The sequence below is a fragment of the Peromyscus eremicus genome, chromosome 5 (assembly GCF_949786415.1).
Source record: "Peromyscus eremicus chromosome 5, PerEre_H2_v1, whole genome shotgun sequence".
NCBI lineage: Eukaryota > Metazoa > Chordata > Mammalia > Rodentia > Cricetidae > Peromyscus > Peromyscus eremicus.
This window is the reverse complement of record NC_081420.1, coordinates 98,501-118,020: the sequence shown is the minus strand read 5'-3', so window position 1 is coordinate 118,020 and position 19,520 is coordinate 98,501. Positions and strand designations below refer to the sequence as shown.

The following is a 19,520-nucleotide window of genomic DNA, read 5'->3' as shown; positions in this document are numbered from 1 at the left end:
GGCTGGTCAAACCTGATGTATCTTAATCTGGAACAAATCCACAGCCTCTGTCTTTCTGTGGAAACAAAAGCAGAGCCTTCTTTCCAAAGCAACATATCCTTACATCCAAATTTTGAAGTCAAGGTACCTTTAAAGTATATATTTTGGCATAACTCAACAGCTTTTACAATCAAATGTTTTTCTTTAGTTATGAATATCAAAGACAACATAATCCAGATTCTCTGTGTAATAGCCATCTTTACGTGGCTTATTACCTTTACTGGTTTTTTTTTAAAGACTTTATTTTTAAAAACTACTTGTTTATATAACTGTATATATTCCTTTTTCTCTCTCTTTTAAGCTTACGTACATTTTTATATACATTGTAAACTATTCCATCTGAATCAGTCTTATTGTGAACCTGTTGCTTTAAACTGTAGCATTTTAAGACTGAAATGGCACTGTGGCTGCTGGCTCTGCCCACTTCAGCTTCCCAACATGGTGGTGGTACATTTTTCACCAGCTCTGGGAGCCTTCAACTCTTAGAAATAGTGGGTCTATGCTTTTATCAAAGCAGCGTGTAGCCCAGAAACCTCTTTTTGTTTTGTACTAGCAAAGGCTAAATCTACCACGCAGCTTAATGTGGCACTTGGAGAGGCCTCATTCCCTCCATACCGCAGGTCGAGTGCCAGGAATCCGCCAGGAACCTGCCATAGTAGATAGTAGGTCAAACACACAGGCTGCCACTAACTTGAAAGAGACAACTAGGAACTATTTTTTAGCTCTGTTTTAGAATCTTTTTACTCAGGTTTTAGGTGGAAACTCTTGCCAACATGTTGGGCACCATTTGTAGCTGGAGAATTTCTCTCCAGCTCCCACCAAGTCCTGCCAGTCCTGGAGCCCACTTATAAAATAAACACACAGACTCTTACATTATTTAAACTGCTTGGCCATTAGCTCAGGCCTATCATTGTCTAGCTCTTACTTTTATATTTAGCCCATTTCTATTAATCTATACTTTGCCACGTGGCTCATGGCTTATTGGTACCTTACCTCTTCCTTGTCCTGGTGGTGGCTCCAGGCAGTCTCCCTCTGCCTTCCCTCAATTCTCTTCTCTGTTAGTCCCACCTATACTTCCTGTCCGGCCACTGGCCAATCAGTGTTTCTTTATACAGAGCAATATCCACAGCAAATAAGTATTAGGGCCTGCTAGGCACCCTACACTCAGGATGACACCTGTATAGCTGGATGTTAGGATTTGTTATATACCCTTCTCCTGTTACTGAAGCCCCAAATATACAGATTTCTAGCAGTGATGTGTGGTATTCAGCAGGGTCTGATATCTAACAGTATATGTGATGGAACATTTATAGGGGTATCCAGCATGGTCTGAAAAATAGCAGTATACACTGGGTAGCAATGGAGGGGGGCTTGATACTTGAAGGACCTCATTAGGGGAAAGGGAAAGGATCTAGTACAACTTAATTCTTAGCAGTGTATGGGGGGTGCTGGTCAGCTGGTCAATGGGGTCTGATACCTACCAGTGTGTGGGGGGGCAACAGGAAGGGTTGACCTGCAGGTTGTAATACTTTTCAGTTAGTGTTGGGTAGAGAGAGGAAGGAAGTCCAGGGGACTGTGTTGGGTGGTGCCAGGGAGTCCACAATGTTTGGGACAGCCACAAGATGGCACTGTTACCTAGCAGTGTATGCCTGGTGGCAGTGAGGGCAGAGGAGTCTAGCCAAATCTGGTGTCTACCCTACCTTGTATATAGGACTGTGAGGAGTAACCAGCATGATTTGAAATCCAGCAGTCTATGAGGGGCAGTGGTGACTCTGTGTGTGTGTGTGTGTGTGTGTGTGTGTGTGTGTGTGTGTGTTCCAATAAAGCCTGTTACCTTGCAGAGTATGTGAGATGGAGAAAGGTCCAGTTGAACCTGATATATAAGTGTAATTAGGGCTGTAGGGCAGTGTTCAACAAGATGTAGAATCCTAGTGTTGTAGGGGGCAAGGTGGAATGTGGTATTGCAGGACCTGGTACCTTCCATTGGATGTGGGTGTTGTATGGGTATGAGGGTATTCAGCAGGGACTGATAATATTGGGCAGCAGCAAGGGCTGTGCTTAGCATGTCATCTAGGACTTTATATGGGATGGGGGCAGGTGTCCATTTGGACCTGATGTACAGTGCTTTATATGTTTTTGTAGCTTTATGTGTTGCTGTAGGAGTGATAGTGTCCAGCAGATTATACCTAGAAATTTATATGTATTACTTAGGACTTGATAAATACAGTATATGTGGGAGAGGCTGCAGATGGGACTGTTCATCAAGACCTGGTATATAGCATTGTATGTTGGTTGGCGGTGTGGGGGATGATGTCTAGCAGGTGCAGATAGATACCTAGCAGTGTTATGCGGTGATATGAGATGTCTGCCAGGTCCTGATACCCAGCAGTGTATGTGGAGTAGTGGCATATGGCAGGTGTCTGGCAAGGCTTGATAGCCAGCAGTTTATGTGGAGTCATAAAGTTAGAGGTTAGGGGAGTAAATCCAGCAGGATCTGATACATCGTAGTGTGGGTGGGGTGACAATTGTGGTGCTATCCATCCAGGCCTGATAAGTTGCAGTGAATAAGAGAATGCAGCAATACCTGCTACCTTACAGTATATTTGAGACAGCATGGGGAAGTGTTCAGAATGACCTGATACCTAGCCATGTGTGTGAGGCTTTGGCAGCAGGGTTGGGGGAAATGGGTTAGCAAATCCTGATATTTAACAGTGTATATAGGGCACTGATCTGGGGCTATGGTTCAGTTAAACCTGATACTGAAATGTGTATATGAGACAACTGGAAGTGGTGTCTAGCATGGCTTGAAATCTGGCAGTCTATGTTGGGCTGTGATAGGGATGGGATTATATATCTAAGACAGCCTGATACTAGCACTTTATTTGGAGGTGGGGAAGGTTCTAACAATACATATGGGTTAGGGCAGGGGATGTTAACTAAGGCCTGATATGTGGGAATGTTTAGCAAGGCCTGAAATCTAGCAGTTCATGTGGGGTGGAAGGATAGTAGAACCCAAAACTTAGTGTTTTTTTTTGGGGGGGGGGGAACAACAGGGGGTGTGTCCAGAGGAGCCTGATTTTTAGCAGTATGGCAAGGGCAAGCAGGGTGGTGTCTAGCATGATTTTATATCTAGTGTTTTGTGTGTAATGGAAGGGATGTCCAAAGGGGCCTGATACCTGACAGTGCTTGTACTACTCAATACTTATACTCTTATATGTGACAGGAATGGGGGAAATGTTCAGTGGGCTTGATAAACTGCAGTGTATTTTGGGTGGCAGCAGGTGGTAGATGTTAAGCAGGGACTGATAACTCACACAAAATGTGGTATGAAGTGGAGGAATCAAGCTGGGGCTGAAACATAGCAGTGTAGGTGATATGGAGAGTGGTATCTACTTTTATACAGAACACTAGAAGAATGGCCAGCATGGCATGAAAACTGGCAGAGTATGTGGGGCAGCAATAGGAGAGGACATGTCCAGAACATACAAACTTTTGGGAATCAGGCCCCACCAGGCACATTGCTTTGCAACCTTATGTTGCCATTTTTCAGGCCTTGCTAGAAATTCTCCCCTCTGCCCTGTTTTCCCACATAAGATGCTAGGAATAAACCTCTACTAGTTACCCCAACCTTCTGCCACTCCATACATTATTGGATATCAGACTCTGCTGGACATATAAACTTCTAGGTTTCAGGCTCTGATGTACTGAGATTTCAGACCTTGTTGGACACTCTGCAGTCCTAAGCGCACTGTCATGAACCAGGTCCTACTGGGCCCCTACCCTACCCTACATGTTCTAAATATTAGGCTTGCTGGACACATCCTCCACCACCCACAATCCATAAATGTACTGCTTTTTCAGGCTAGGCAAGGAAACTCCCAAGCCTCCACTCCACATACAATGTTAAGTGTTGTAGATATTCTGCCATTTAGTCCATTGACCAACTGAATGGGGCATTCTGGCCTTATGGGCGTGGTCTTCTCTGAAGATATGTGACCCTTTAAACTGTGGATCAAGGGTTGCAAGTTTTCTCTTGGGCTGGTCGGAGCAAGAGTGAATGTCAGAGGCAGGGCAGCAACAGCTGAATCAGCGGTGGTGCCTCAGCTCTGTTCTGTGTCATGACTGTACCTTATTGAATTCATTCCTTAATAAACCTTACCTGGCTCTATATATCAGTGTCCTGCATTATCTGCTGCCAACCATTATCTGGCCTAAACAATGGCCAACAGCAGCCTGAAATGGGCCTGCTGGCCTGCCTCCCAGTTTGGGCCTCCCTCACTTCTCCCACCCCCGTCCACGCAGCTTCCCTGATCCCATGTCTAGCTGTTTTTAAAATCCTCTGACACTCATGGTGGCTGCACCTGTAGCCAAAATACAAAGGACGTAATCCCTCGCCTTGCCTGCCTTCCTACTTGGTCATGGAACCCACCCCCACCCCCACCTCCCACCCCCCCCACCCCCCCGCTGCAGTCATCCCAGATAGGTTCTGCCTGACGCACACAGGTGCTGATTCCCCGGCAGCCTCCAGCCCCATAAACTTGCTCATTTGAGCTGTGTGTCCCCCAGTTCACCTCCGCCACGTGACTGCCGGCCAGAGGCCTATAGGCATCCCACCTCCCGCCCGGTGCCTGCTGGTCCCCTGAGTGTGGTCCTGGCGTGTCCCGCCAGCGTTAGGGACTGCAGGCCAAAGGCACACAATTCCTGGTTCCTCAGCCCCAACGCTGTGCCTGTGAGCATGGGTATGTGTACCCTGCCCCAGTCCTGCTGCTTTGCATTCAGCTGCTCTCTCTTTCTATCAATTTTGTTTCCGGTAAACAAGGGCTGAAGCAGAATCTGCTGTCGTAGGCACCTGCTCCACCTGCTGGTCAAACATCAAATTACATCTACAACAATTATTCGAGGATCTGACCTGCAGTAAGTTAACTCTTAAAGCGGTGGTGGCGCACGCCTTTAATCCCAGCACTCGGGAGGCAGAGCCAGGTGGATCTCCGTGAGTTCGAGGCCAGCCTGGGCTACCAAGTGAGTTCCAGGAAAGGCGCAAAGCTACACAGAGAAACCCTGTCTCGAAAAACCAAAAAAAAAAAAAATAAATAAAATAAAATAAAAAAAAAGGTAAACAAACAAATTAATTAATTAATAATAAAAAGAGAAGATGGGAGTAAAAGAATAAAGGGAAAATACAATCTTAAAACCTTTCCCAGGTCAATAGCTACAAATATTACAATGCAGGAACTTTATGGACGGAATGCTAGAAAAATTTACTGAAAAGATAAGCAACCTAGCTGAGATCAATACAGTTTCAGTCATAATTGTTATCAGTCTGGCAATTCACATCTTATCATTAAAAAAATGGTTTGATAACAGTGCTAAAAATGAGAAATTGACTGAAAAAATGCAGACCTTGGAAAATGATAATGAGAAATTGGCTGAAAGGCTATAAGTCTTGGAATATAATATGCAAGCCTTGCAGTCACCCAAGAGGATAAGACAGCCTTGACTGATAAGCTAAAAACTTATCAGGCATGTACAGTTGAGAATAACAAAAAAGTGACTGATAATATGTGAGTTTTAGAACAGCTTACTACTCAGGAGATACATGCCTTACAAAGGACAATTACTGGTAAGTTCCAAACCTTAGAAAATTTTTCTAGAACTGATAATAAAAGCATTAAGACACAGACAGAAGAATTCAGAGGAGAACCAACCACACCATTACCTTATAGAATTACAGAAGAGTGGCCTAAGGTTGTTACTATACCACCCATGATTTATTCTGTTACCATTTATGAAAGGCAACCAAATGACAAGTATCCCCAAGGATATACAGAATATACATGGGATCCTATACAAATGTTAGACTTAAAGAATATTAAGGAAGCAGTGGTTTCCTATGGTATATGTTCAGCATATGTGAGGCAGATGTTGAATACATGGTCCTCTCAGAACAAAATTACTCCAAAGGATTGGAAACAATAAGTCACAGCAGTATTGGAATATAGTCCTCAGCTAGAATGGAGTAACTGGTTGAGAGAAGCAGCTAAGGCCATTGAACAGCAAGGTTAAGCCAGAGGTTTTGAGATTTCCCAAGATCAAATACTTGATAAAGGAAGTTATGCTGATATAGTCAGGCTACACATACTGAACACACTTTGTCCCTATGCCATACAGCAGCCTGAAATGCTTGGGACAAGATTCAAGAATCTGGAAAGAAGACTGAGCCATATACTAAGGTTATACAAGGCTCAGAAGAACCCTTCACTGAATTTTTACAAAGATTGACTTCAGCTATAAATAGAATGATATCAGACCCAGAGTCTAGGTGAGTACTGATTCAATCTTTGGCTTTTGAAAAATGCTAATTTACAATGCAAAGGGATAATTGGGCCATCAAAGGTCAGATCAGCAGCCATAGCAGAATGGATCCAACATATGGTCAATACTGATTCTCTTGACTATGATAATGCTTGGGTAGGAGAGGTGATTTCCAAAGGCATAAGGAAAAACCAAAATGTCAAATGATTTAATTGTGGTAAACAAGGTCATCTCAGAAGAAATTGTAGGCAAGGCATTCCTGGAAACAATGTTTCTTCTAGGAATAACTCAAACACAAGGCCCTAACATTCTGTTATGCAGAAGATGTGGCAGAGGTCAACATTGGATCAATGAATGGAGATCAACAAGGAACAAGCAAGGCAACCCTTTACCATTGGGAAACACCTTATGGAGGCCTCTTGCAGGCCCTCATATTGAACATGGTTTAATCATTTCCTGTCACCATGGAGAAAACTCCTTCCCAGAGCAATTAAAGAACCTAGTGCATATGGCGAAAAACCATACTGCTCTGGATGACACAATAGCTTTAGATAATGAAACAAAAGTTCTAAGAGAAACCACAAAATGCACATTTTGGCAGACTTCAATAAATGATCAAAGACCAAGGCTAAGAGTATGAATAAGTGATATTGTAATTGAAGGTCTTCTGGGCACAGAGGCAGAAGTAACAATAATTTCACCAGAATTGTGGCATCCAAATTGGCCTATTCAGGAGGTAGATGTTCAGTTTTTAGGGACTGGAACTTTATCTCAGGTAAATGAAAAGACAAGATGGGTTGAATGTATAGGGCCAGAATAGTAGAGAGGAAAATTAAAGCCTTATGTGGCTAATATAGCAATTAATTTATGGAATTGTTACTTGTTACAGCAATGGAATACCCAGATTAACATTCCTCCAATTTCTGAAACAAATCATAAACCAATGTATATTTCTGGGAAAAATATTAAAAGATATTATAAAGAACAGTCACCAACCATTCAGGCTGTACAAAAACAGGGCACAACAGCTGTTGATCTTTCCGAAGTACCAACAGCCCTACCTTTAAAATGGTTAACTACAAACCTGTCTGGGTAGAACAATGACCTTTGACATCAGAAAAACTACAGGCCTTTGAACAGCTGGTATAGGAGCAGTTAAATGCTCAACATATTGAAAAATCAAGTAGCCCTTGGAATTCTCCTGTATATGCTATTTTAAAAAAAATCTGGAAAGTGGAGAATGCTGACAGATTTGAGAGCCATAAATACAGTAATTTAGCTGATGGGCTCTCTACTGCCTGGGATTCCCTTTCCTTCCTGTTACCTAAAGGATGACCTATTACACTTACTGATTTAAAGACTGTTTCTTCACTATACCTCTACCAGTAAAGGATAGGGGAAAGTTTGCCTTCATGGTACCTACTTATAATAATTCTCAGCCTGTTAAAAGATACCAGTGGAAGATTCTCCCACAAGGCATGCTAAACAGCTCCATCCTATGCCGATATTTTGTTTGGCAGCCATTGGAAATAATTCATGTACAGTTTCCTCAATCTATAATTTACCATTATATGGATGATATCTTATTAGCTGATTCAAATGTAGATACTTTAGAAAAATGTTTGAAGAAGTAAAGAAAGTTTTGCCTTGCTGGGGATTACAAATTGCTCCTGAAAAAAAAAAAACCAAAAAAACAAACAAACAAACAAAAAAAAAACAAAGAGGAGATTCTATTAATTATTTAGGATATAAAATAGGTCTATAAAAAATTCAACCTCGGGTGACTGTCCAGGCAGCTGGCTGTTTCTGTCAACTCACATTTTTTTTGGAAGTTGCTTGTTTGCACTTCCTGTTTTACTGGGTAATATCATTTTCTTCTTGGGTCTCTGAGGGAGTTGAAGACTAGATAGTTGTAGTTACAGTTTTCCTTGTTAAGAAATTCAGAAAAGAAACTCACTAAGAGGTATTAAGTGTATAAGTTTGAAAGACATCATAAGACAGTTTTCTGTTGGTAATGTAAGTTAGGATAGAAAGTGAATTAAGTACCTTTTGGACTCACCAAAATAGAATAGATAATGAATATTATTGCTGAATTTGTCATATGCAAATGGACTAGACATTGTTGATATATTTATTGATTGTATATATTGTATATAGTTATTGTACTTGTATATAGTTTTTCTTATATTAGTTATAACTTTTTATTTTCTTAATTTTTATTAGACAAAAAAGGGGAAATGTGATATTTTATTTGTGCTGAAATGTGGTGATATTTTATTTGTGCTTTAATAAATAAAGCTTGCCTGGAGATCAGGAGGAAAAAGCCAGCCATTTTAAGTAAACAAAGTCAGGCAGCACATGCTCTTAATGCAATCACTTAGCAGGCAGGGTCTCTGTGTGTTCAAGACCATACTAGGGAACAGAGCCAAGTGTAGTGACACATGCCTTTAATCCCAGTACCAACCATAGAGGCCTGGAGGTCTGTACAGACAGTGACAAGGAAGTGAGGTAGCTGGGCTAAGAACCAATGAGAGGGCAGAAAAGCAAGGCATATAAAGTTAACTCAGGAAGTAACTCACATTTGGAAGCTGCAGTGTTGGTGAGGTAAGGTTGGCTGGTGGCTTTTCCTATTTCCCTGATCTCTAAGGCTTTTACCCCTATATTTGGCTCTGTGTTTTCTATTTAATAAGACCATTTAGAAATTCGTCTACACCCAGGTAGCCTCAAATTCCTCATCCAAATGTCTCTACCTCCTGAAAGTATAGTTATGTACCATTAAGCCCAACTGACAACTGATTTTTGATAAAGGTATGAAAATAACTCAGAAAAAATGACAATTTTGCCAAAAATACTGTTGAAACAATTAGAGATCCTGGAACAACATCAACAAATGAACCTCAATGTCTGGCCCTATGGCTGCAGATTGGGCAGCCTGTCCTGGTCTCTGCTGGCTGGATCTGTCTTCCAGCAGCACAGGCAGTATGAGGGTACAGTTTGTCCAACCACCACAATGGTTCTAGTTCACAGGAGTTGTGTTGGTGCCTGGGATTACTGGCATGCACTACTACACCCAGCCATCTATGACTGATTTTTTTTATTCCATGTATCATCAAGAAAGTTCTACTGTATATACACTGGTCTATAAAATAAGTTTAAGGCCAGCCAGAGTTACATGCTGAAACTCCCTCTTAAAAATCTTCTAATATTTATATCCTATTTTTTCAAGTATTCAAAATTCATTTTAAGGAGTGGCTTCATCTTGTCTGGAAAGATGTTTTTATACCCATTTCAGGTCATAGTGCAACCTCAAGAAGAAAGCATTTCCTGTTTCTGAAACAGTTGGAAAATTCAGAGGATGAGCCAAATGGCAACACCGTGGGGGCCCAGCTCTATTATCTCAACTGGTATGTCAGATGACAAAGGCTGTTACAGGGGACAGTTTGATCTGGACCAAATTATATTTTGATTGACTGTTTCCCAGGTGAGTGAGCAGTCTCACTATCCAGGTTGGAAACACTATCTAGCTAACATTGGTGAGTGGCTAGACTGCTTTCCCAGCTAGTCTCTTGCAATCAGCTAGGGCAATCAGGCCTTAGAAGATAAAAGCAAAACAAGAAACAGCTTTCTTTTCATTTATAGTTCCCCAAAACAAAGGAATTTCTTAGTCTTTAGTCTTCCTTTCTGTTTTCATAAGTCATTTTAAAGACCTTTGGTAGCTCACATGGTACAAAATATCTTTTAAAAGGAGATCTTGAGACTAGTGTCTGAAATATATAAGGAATTCTTACAAATCAAACTACCCAAATAAAATATCTGCCTTAATAGAAGGCTTAAGTTTCTTACATCTGCTATATTCGATTCATTTTCATTTTGACCTTTTTTTTTTAACACAGGGTCTCACAGGCTGGCCTTGAACTCACAATCCTCCTGCCTCAGACTCAGGACTTGAGTAGACACTTTCCCAGAAAAGATATACAAATATACAACAAATACACCAAAAGATGTTTTATATCATTAGGGGAATAGAAATAAAAACAAAAAAAAATTGGGAACCTTTAACACAACACCCATATCACCTCCTTCAAGGCTCAGGGAATATCAGAAGAGTTGGTAGAAAGAATATAAAAGACTGGCAATAAGAAGGTGGACCACAGGCTGGAGAGATAGCTCAGCAGTTAAGAACCCTGGCTGCTCTTCCAGAGGTCCTGAGTTCAATTCCCAGCAACCACATGGTGGCTCACAACTATTTATAGTGGGATCTGATGCCCTCTCTGGCATAAAGGCATGCATGCAGATAGAGCATTCATATACATAAAATAAATAAATCTTTAAAAAAAAAAAAGGAGGACCATGAAACACTGTCTTATGGACACAATATGGCTTTGCACTCATGAATTCACAACAGTTGTGATTGGCTGCATAGGACCTAAATGAGGCCAAGCCAGTAAACATTCAGTCATAGCTGAGTAGTTCTTGGGGCCCAGGAGAGCCAATGACAATCAAAGGCTACTGAGGGGGAGTAAGTCATTGTCTTCAGTGATGTTGTAGCCACTGGTGATCCATGCATTCAAGTGGCCCTCGCTAAGGTGTGGGAGCCTATTTTCAGGTTTCCTAGTGGCTTTACCCAGCAGGTCTGCATAGAGAGGATGAATGAACCATGGGCCTGAGTGCAGGTGTCTAAGATGGTCTGCACTTGGCTGTGCTGGGGGCAGGTCTTTTGCTCCACCCCTTGGCATTTCTATAAATACCCTAAGGTAGAGACAGTCGGGCCCCATTGGAATAGGTTCCAGGCCCTCTTGAGGCTATCCTGTATTTTCTGTTTATCTCCACATTCTAAATTCTTCTATCTAATATTTCCTACTGCTCTCACTTAAGAGCACTCTGGGAAAATGTGGGGGTTGTAGGTAGTCCCCAGCACTAATACCAATGGATCACAAAACAAAAACAAAAAGACATGAAAATGGAATGAGGATTTGGTGGGGGAATGGGGCAGGTGGTGGAAGAAGTTAAGGGAGGGTGGAGAGATAAGTACATCCAGAATGCATTTTATACATATATGGAATTGTCAAGGAATACTACTAATAAAACCCATAATGAGGGTACCATTTAATGTCTACAAAGATAATGACAGTATAACTATAATAATTTTTAAATTAAAACCTTTTATGTGTATAAGGTTTTTTGTTTATTTTTTGTTTGTTTTCGCTGCATGTATATCTGTGTCCCATTTGTATGTCAGGTGCCTGCAGATCTCCTGAAATTTGAGTCACAGACCAATGTGAGCTGTAGTACAAGTGCTGGGATTTGAATCTGGATCCTCTTGAAGAGCATCCAGTGCTCTTAACTGATAAGTCATCTCTCCAGTCCCTATAATACTTTTATAGCTTTATTTTTGTGATACTGAAGAATGAATTCAGGTCTGCATGAGTCTAGGTAAGTCTTCTACCACTGATATATGTCCCCATCTGGAAAATAATAGGTATTGGTCTGAATGTGGAAAGTGAAACCTTCCTACACTGGTGGCAAAAATGTAAACTAGGACAGCTACAGGTGAAAATTTTGGTGGCTCCTTAAAAAGCTAAATAAGAAATAAGTAGCTAATAATTCCTCTCCTTAGATAGGTACCAAAGAATTGAAAATGCACAATTAAATGTGGTATATGCATTTAACTGAATCAGCTTTAAAAGGAGGAAATTTGACAAATGTATGAACCCCAATGACACAAAAGGGTAAATTTGAATAATTTCATTTATTTGAGGCATCTAAAATAATCAAAACTGCAGAAATAGAAGAATGTTATCCTCCAAGGGTAAAAGGGAATGGGAAGTAGAAAGTCAGTTTTTTGTGGATTCAGAGTTCAAGTTTGGAAGCTTAATAGTTATGGAAATGGATGATAGTAATCAATAAATAGCAATGCAACTTTGCATTTGAAAACAGTGATTTCTGTTTGAAAACAGGGATATCTTACGTGTGTGTGTGTGTGTGTGTGTGTGTGTGTGTGTGTGTATGTAAAATCAGGCATGGTGGAACATACCATTAATCCTAGTACTCAGGAGGGAGAGACCAGTGAGTTCTAGGCCAACCTAATCTACACTGTAGGTTCCAGACCAACCAGGAATACACAGTGAAACCCTGTCTTAAAAAAAAAAAAAAAAAAAAAAAAAAGATATACACTCTACAGTATGAATGAACTCAGAAAAACGTGCTTTCTAAAAATAATCCAGGCAAAAAATTTACTTAGAAAAAGAGTCTAGATTCTTGAAACATTTTTTGGACAATCAACATTTAGTACCTTTTAATAGTTTCAAACACAATTCACTGACTACATACCAGAAAACCAAAGGCCAAAGTTAGAATTACATGTCATTTCAACTGGAGTTTACATGTCCAGTATTTTCTTCTTAATCAGAGATTTTCAGTTTATTGCTAATTGGTCACCACTTTTTAAGTCCTGAATATCTCCCAAAGACTTAGGCTGGTCCTCAATGTGGTGCTATCTCTAAGAGACAGGGTCTAACAGGAGGCTCTTAAGCCACTGAAGTCATGTCTTTGAAGAGTTCTGTGGGCTCCTGGCCCCTCTTCCTTCTCTCTTTTGCTTTCTGTTTTGTATGTGGGCTTGCTCTATCAGATATTCCCTGCTATTGACAGTAGGTGCCCAAAGTAATGGTTGAGCTCAACTTTGGAGTGAAATTTCTAAAACCATGAGGGAAGCCTTTTATCCTTATCAGTTAGTTATTTCAGATACGTGATATATTGGTAACACAACAGCCCACAAAGAATGCAAAAATCCGCAAACTATTCTGTACCTGACTTTTTCTTTTGGGCCACCAACCAGCTCTCAAATCGTGATGCAGAGACTTATTAGTTTTGGATGCTCGGGCTAGCTTAGGCAGGTTTCTGGCAAACTCTTTTAACCTAAATTAACTTGTTCTTCTTTATCTACCTTTTGCCTTGGGCTTTTTACCTTTTCCAACTTTCCTGTTGTCTTTATGTCTGGCTGGCTGATTGCTGCCTGACTTCTGGCCCTGGACATCTCCCTTGTTCTTTCCCCCTTTTCTCATTCTTCTTCCTTCTTTTCTTTTTCTAGTCTAGATTTCTCCTCCTATTTATTTTCTCTGCCTGCTAGCCCACCTATCCTTTCTCCTGCCTAGCTACTGGACAGTCAGCTTTTTATTAGACCAATCAGGTGCTTCAGCCAGGCAAGATGAAACAGATGCAACATATCCTTACATAATTAAACACACATCCTTACATCATTAAACAAATGCAACATAAACAAAAGTAGCACACCTTTACACAGTTAAAGTAATATTCTGCAGCATAAACAAATGTAACACATCTTTGCCTGTTAAAATAATATTCCACAACACTATTCAATATCTCTGTTTCTGTTTCAGTCTGTCTCCATCCACCACCACCCTTCTCTGTCTCTCTTTGTCACTCTCTCTGTCTCTCTGTCTCTCTCTGTCTCTGTCTCTGTCTCTCTGTCTCTCTGTCTCTCTCTCTCTCTCTCACACACACACACACACACAGAGAGAAAGAGAGAGAGAGAGAGAGAGAGAGAGAGAGAGAGAGAGAGAGAGAAGAGAAGAGAACAGAGTTTTAAATGGAACCATTAATTTTTTTTGTAATTTGTTTTTGATACAAAAAAAAAAAACTTCCCAGGATGTTGTAGACAGATTTTCAACATATTTTTGTTAGACTCTTCAGCTCATTTAACTTGTGTACCTTGTGAAATATTACTATCCTGTGACCTACTTGCTAAAGCCAGTACTCACTATCAACTCACTAATCAAATATAAATCACAATCTGAAAGAAAGTTCTTGGAGTTTTTGTTTGTTTTGTTTATTTGAGACAGAGTCCCAAGTCACCAAGATTGGTCTTAAACTCCTGATCTTCCTGTCTTTACCTCCTAAATGCTGAGATTACAGATGTTTATCATCACACCCTATGAAAGTTCTTATTCTATGGTCCAATTAAAATAAACATGTCACTCAGAGTTTCTGACAAGAGATTTGACAAGGGTCTGTCTCACATTAAAAGGATGCTATTGGGGCAACATTTTCTCTTCTGTGTTGTTCTTCTTGCCTGGAACTTAAGACGCTGAGATACCAATATGTGCTCCATGATTAAGATAAGAAATGATAGGAGGTATTAATGAAGTGGCAAAAGAGTCATTGAGGTATTCTAAAAGAAGAACTTTTAGAAAAAGGACACCTTGGGGGGGGCAGGTTGACTATAGGAAAGAGTACACTCTAGCACAGTGTTTTTCAACCTATGGGTTGCGACTCCTTTGTGTCACATATCAAATATCCTGCATATTAGATATTTACATTATGATTCATAACAGTAGCAAAATTATAGTTATGAAGTAGATACAAAATAATTTTATGGTTGGGGATCACCACAACATGAGGAACTGTATTAAAGGGTCTTAGCATTAGGAAGGTCAAGACCACTGCTCTAGGGCAAAAGGCTTAGTAATTGGTCATTTGCAGACTATTTTGGGCCATGTGAACTCTGAGAAACTATTTACATATCCCCAGGAAAATACATACTCTAGACTGAACACCAAAGCTGTAAGTTCCCTGAGTTCATAGTGTGGGCTAGAATTAAATGAGTTAAAAAGTATTGTTCTGCTGCTGGCTCATGTGTTTATCTAATTATTCTTTATCAATAATAAATCAGGAGTCAAATAACGGGATAAGAACCCAAATGATCAGCGGTGTGGTGAGAAGTGACTAGTGACTTCCTATCTCTTCTATTCCTCCATCCAAAAGGCTGAGATCCTCTCTAAGCCCTGCCTTACTACTTCCTGTCTCTCTATCTGTCCTTAGTCCTCCAAAATCTCTATGGTTAATTTTGGTCAGCTAGTGGCTCTGCCCTCTGATTTAAAACAAGTTTTATTGTCAGAATGTGATCAAAATATCACACAACAGCTGACTGTTGTGGCACATACTTGTAAACCCAGCACTTAGAAGGATGAAGCAAGAGGATTCATGAGTTTCAAGTCAACCTGTGATATATAGTAGTCTATTTCAAAAAAGGGAAGAAAAAGAAAAAAACACAGTGCTAAGATAAATTACAAATTTAGGAATAAAAGAAAGATGTCATTTCAATTAGTGTCACATTAGAAGATAATTTTCCAACAAGCCATCTAAACATCTTTAGAAAGTCGTTATGACTATTTATCTTTGGCACTATATTATTCATTAGGCCTTGGTATTTAACATCCATAAAAAGTTTGAAGTTAGGCAGAAATGATGAGTTAGTTGATTGTCTTTTCTGGGGTGAAAACTTACATGATAAATTCTACAGTTTAATTAACTAGGACTGTATCTAATATGGCAGCCATTTCTTAGGATTCAAATCTTGGGCTGGAGGTACAGCTCAGTGGTAGAGTACCTACCTAACATGCAGTTACCTGTGTGTTCAATCTACAGCATCACAGATTCAATTCAATTCAGTTATGCAATATGCTATTCTATCATGTTTGCACTAACTTTAACAATCTTAGCTTTCCAAATTCTCTCTTTAAGCCATTTTTATGAGTTCTTTCAGTTTTTGTTTTGTTCATTTTTTTTTGATTCTGTTGAGACTGGGTCTCACTATGTAGTTCTGGCTGTCCTGGAACTCAGTATGTAGACCAGGCTGGCCTCGAATTCACAGAGATCTGCATGTCTCTACAGTGCTAGGACTATAAGACTAAACCTGGCCTGGGTTCCTTTATTAGTGAAATAAATTTAGTGTAGGTATACGCTCAGTATTTTTGTGTGCATTTTTCTACCAAAATGTAATTCTGTAAATGTTAAAGAAAAATCTTACACAAAGTGCACAGAGGATGCAAGCAAATGGAAGGCGATATCGAGGGCCATCATGGAAAGATCTGGTGGAAAAGATACCTGAGCTGAGTGTTGATGTAACAGGAGTTGTAACCAGGCTGGAGAGGACAGAGAAAAGGAAGATTTGGGCAAGGGAACAATAAGACATGGGTATAGATGGTGTCAAATGAGGCTGAGAAGCAGGAAGAAGTCAGATCCTAAGCTGCACAGGTCATTATAATGAGCATAGATGTGACACAATAAGATTCCTTTGTGTTTTAGGAAGACCTGTTTTGTCTAGAGAATGTATGCTTATGTGGAAATGGATCTAAAAGATAAAGACACTACATACACAAGTAATAAGGCCATGAATTAAGGAAATGCTATAGTGAGGAGCAAGCACAGAATGATTTGTGATAAATAGGGCACTACGGTTGCTTGTATATAGTAGGCGTGGGAAAAAAGGGGTAGGAGGTGAGTGAGATATATGCAAGATTTGATAAGTAATCATGAGTGGGAGGATAGGATAAGGAGGGGTTGACCTATATTAACAACAGTTCCTACTTTGGGCAAAGAGATAGTATCACTACTATTGTAAATAATGCAGGGACAGCAATTAGCAGGTGCATATATTTCCAATATGATAAACTAGGATGATAGCAAAGAATTCCTAGCTTTTTACATGGTTTATACACATTAGAGAATTAACTCTTTGTTTACCTGGGAAATTCAAACTTCTATCTTTCCTTTCTTTGAGATCGGGTCTTAGTATGTAGCCCTGGCTGTCCTGGAACTCCCTAAATTGACCAGGATGGCCTTGACCTGCCTCTGCCTCCAGAGTACTGGAATTAAAGCCATTTATCATCAAGCCCAACCTATCTTTTTCCTATAAAATGCTAATTCATTCACTCTGGGAATCTCCTGAACCCCTTTATGCTATCATTTTAAAAAAGTATCTTTCTATGACTTCACACCTATCTTTAAAAATAAATGTAATTATTACGTTTCATAACATGTTCTACACATTCTGTAAGATATTAATCAGTTTTCTGAGAATAAAAGTGGTATATACAAGCAAATCTGGGAAACAATGATTAATCTCTCTCTCTCTCTCTCTCTATATATATATATATATACATATATATATATACATATATATATGGAGAGTCATATAAGAATCATGGAAATCTAGTAAAAAGAAATAATTTTCATTTCCCTTTTTAACCCAAAGTTATTTTCCACCAGGAGATAGATTTTTTTCTTGTGTGTCTTTTCATTAATATGAATTTAAGCTATGAGTCAATACAAACCACTCCTGGATCAAACATGATATCTGGTAGTAAGAACCATTATTTTTCTAAATCTATAAGATGCTAAATTATGTAGAATCTGTGGTGTCCATTTAAATTAGTACACAATTAATCAATTCCTATGGCTTAAATATCATGCAATGAGCAATCTCTTTTTTAAAAGATTTATTTATTTATTATACATAGTTATAGTTTTCTGCCTGCATGTCTATCTGCATGCCAGAAGAGGGCACCAGATCTCATTATTATGGTCGTGAGTCACCATGCGGTTGCTGAACTCAGGACCTTTGGAGAGCAGCCAGCGCTGTTAACCCCCCCCCCCCTTTTGGTTTTTTTCAAGACAGGGTTTCTCTGTGTAGCTCTGGCTGTCCTGGAACTCTATATAGAGAGTCCCATACCCTAATTCTCCACATCAAGGCATCAGACATAGTTATATATTTTTATGTGTATAAGTGTTTTTCCTCTGTGTGTGTGGTGGTTTTGTGCGTGTGTGTGTGTGTGTGTGTGTGTGTGTGTGTGTGTGTGTGTGTGTGTGTGTGGTGTACATGTTGAGCCTAGAGAGTGTGTTGAACTCCTGAAACTGGAGTTACAGACAGTTGTGTGTTGCCACATGTGGGTTCTGGGAACAGAACCTCTGTCTTCTGCAAGAGCAGCATGTGCTCTTATTGCTATCTCTCCAGTCTTCAAGGTTACATTTTAAAACATTGCATTTTAATTGGGATTTCCACAGACTGGAATTTAATAAAGGAATATCTGAAAGATGAGAGGTCCAGGCTAGCATTTTAAACAAATGGTATTAGATGTTTTTGTCTTTGTATGGAGGGCAGAATCAGAATTAACAAACATGTGTGAAATAGGCAGAAAAACTTTGGCTCAATAAAAGGAGATTGAGAAACCAGCCCATCTCCATTTTGTTCCTAGGAGCCATTTTAAGTCTGTAGCCAAGTTAAGTTTCTGTTTACTATAAAACCTGAGTTTCTGTTTCTCTGAGCTTGACTATACCCTACCCCAGTAACCATAGAATGCACTCTAAACCAACCCCTATGGAGAGCTACCTGTTTTTGGAAGTGTTCTGTACCCTTTGATCTATAACTCACTTTCCTTAAATGCCTGGTCTCACATTGTAACCACGCTTATATGAAAAATTCCCTACCCTGTGGTTTTGCCCTATATAAAGGGCTTGAGAAATTGGCTTGGGACTGGTATCAGGAACCCCACCTTAGGGAGAGACAGCTGCTGATTTGGCTCTGATGTGTGCCCCAGTAAACCTTTCTTTAATTTGGCCATAATTTGGGTTGGTGGTCTTTCTCCTCACATCTGTGAGATTAACAATATAATTTACAAAATTGGCATGTACTCGGATAACAGTATAATTTACAAAAATGTACCTGACTTGTTTAACATATCATCTCCAGTTATATTTAGCAGTCGAGAACAATGTCCTATGTGGTGACTCAAACCTACATCTAGTACATGGGGAGACTGAGGCAGAATCATCATCATATATTTAAAGTCATCCTGGCCTATATACAGGGGAAGTCCCAGTTTGTTTGTTTGTTTGTTTTGGCGTGTGTGTGTTTTACTGGGGATTGAACCTAGAGCCAAGTGAATACCTGGCAAGTGCTCTACCACTGAACAATATACCCTGTGGAATTTTCCGTTAATCAGTGCAAGGTTGGAGGCTTCTGAAATCCTCTTTATTGTATACCACTTCCCCATTTCAGGATTCCAGATCCAGGGTCAGGTTGTCCATTTTTACAACTATTATCAATTATCTAACTTACTTGGGGGGGGGGGGCGGAATCAGTTTTCTAAGGTGCCTGAGGACCCAAGTCAGATCCCTAAGACCCACATAAAAAGAACGGTGTGTTGACGCGCTCTTGGTATCATAGCCCTGGGTAAGAGGAAACAGGCGATCCCTAGGACTCACTGGCCAGACTAGCCTAATCAGGAGAGCCTTGGGTCCTTTCAGTCTCGATTAAAAGCAATAGGCCTGGAGTCCCTAAGAGATGACGCGTTTTTGATGCGCTACGCGGA

At 40.1% G+C, this 19,520-nt stretch overlaps 1 protein-coding gene across 1 annotated transcript in view; it reads left to right on the top strand.

Moving 5' to 3' along the window:
* Positions 1-6,231: 6,231 nt before the first annotated feature.
* Mfsd14b (major facilitator superfamily domain containing 14B) overlaps positions 6,232-19,520 on the top strand; it is a 55,138-nt gene continuing 41,849 nt past the window's right edge. The window contains exon 1 of the mRNA XM_059262729.1: positions 6,232-6,358. The gene's annotated coding sequence lies outside the window, so the exon portion shown is untranslated. The remainder of the gene's footprint in view (positions 6,359-19,520) is intronic.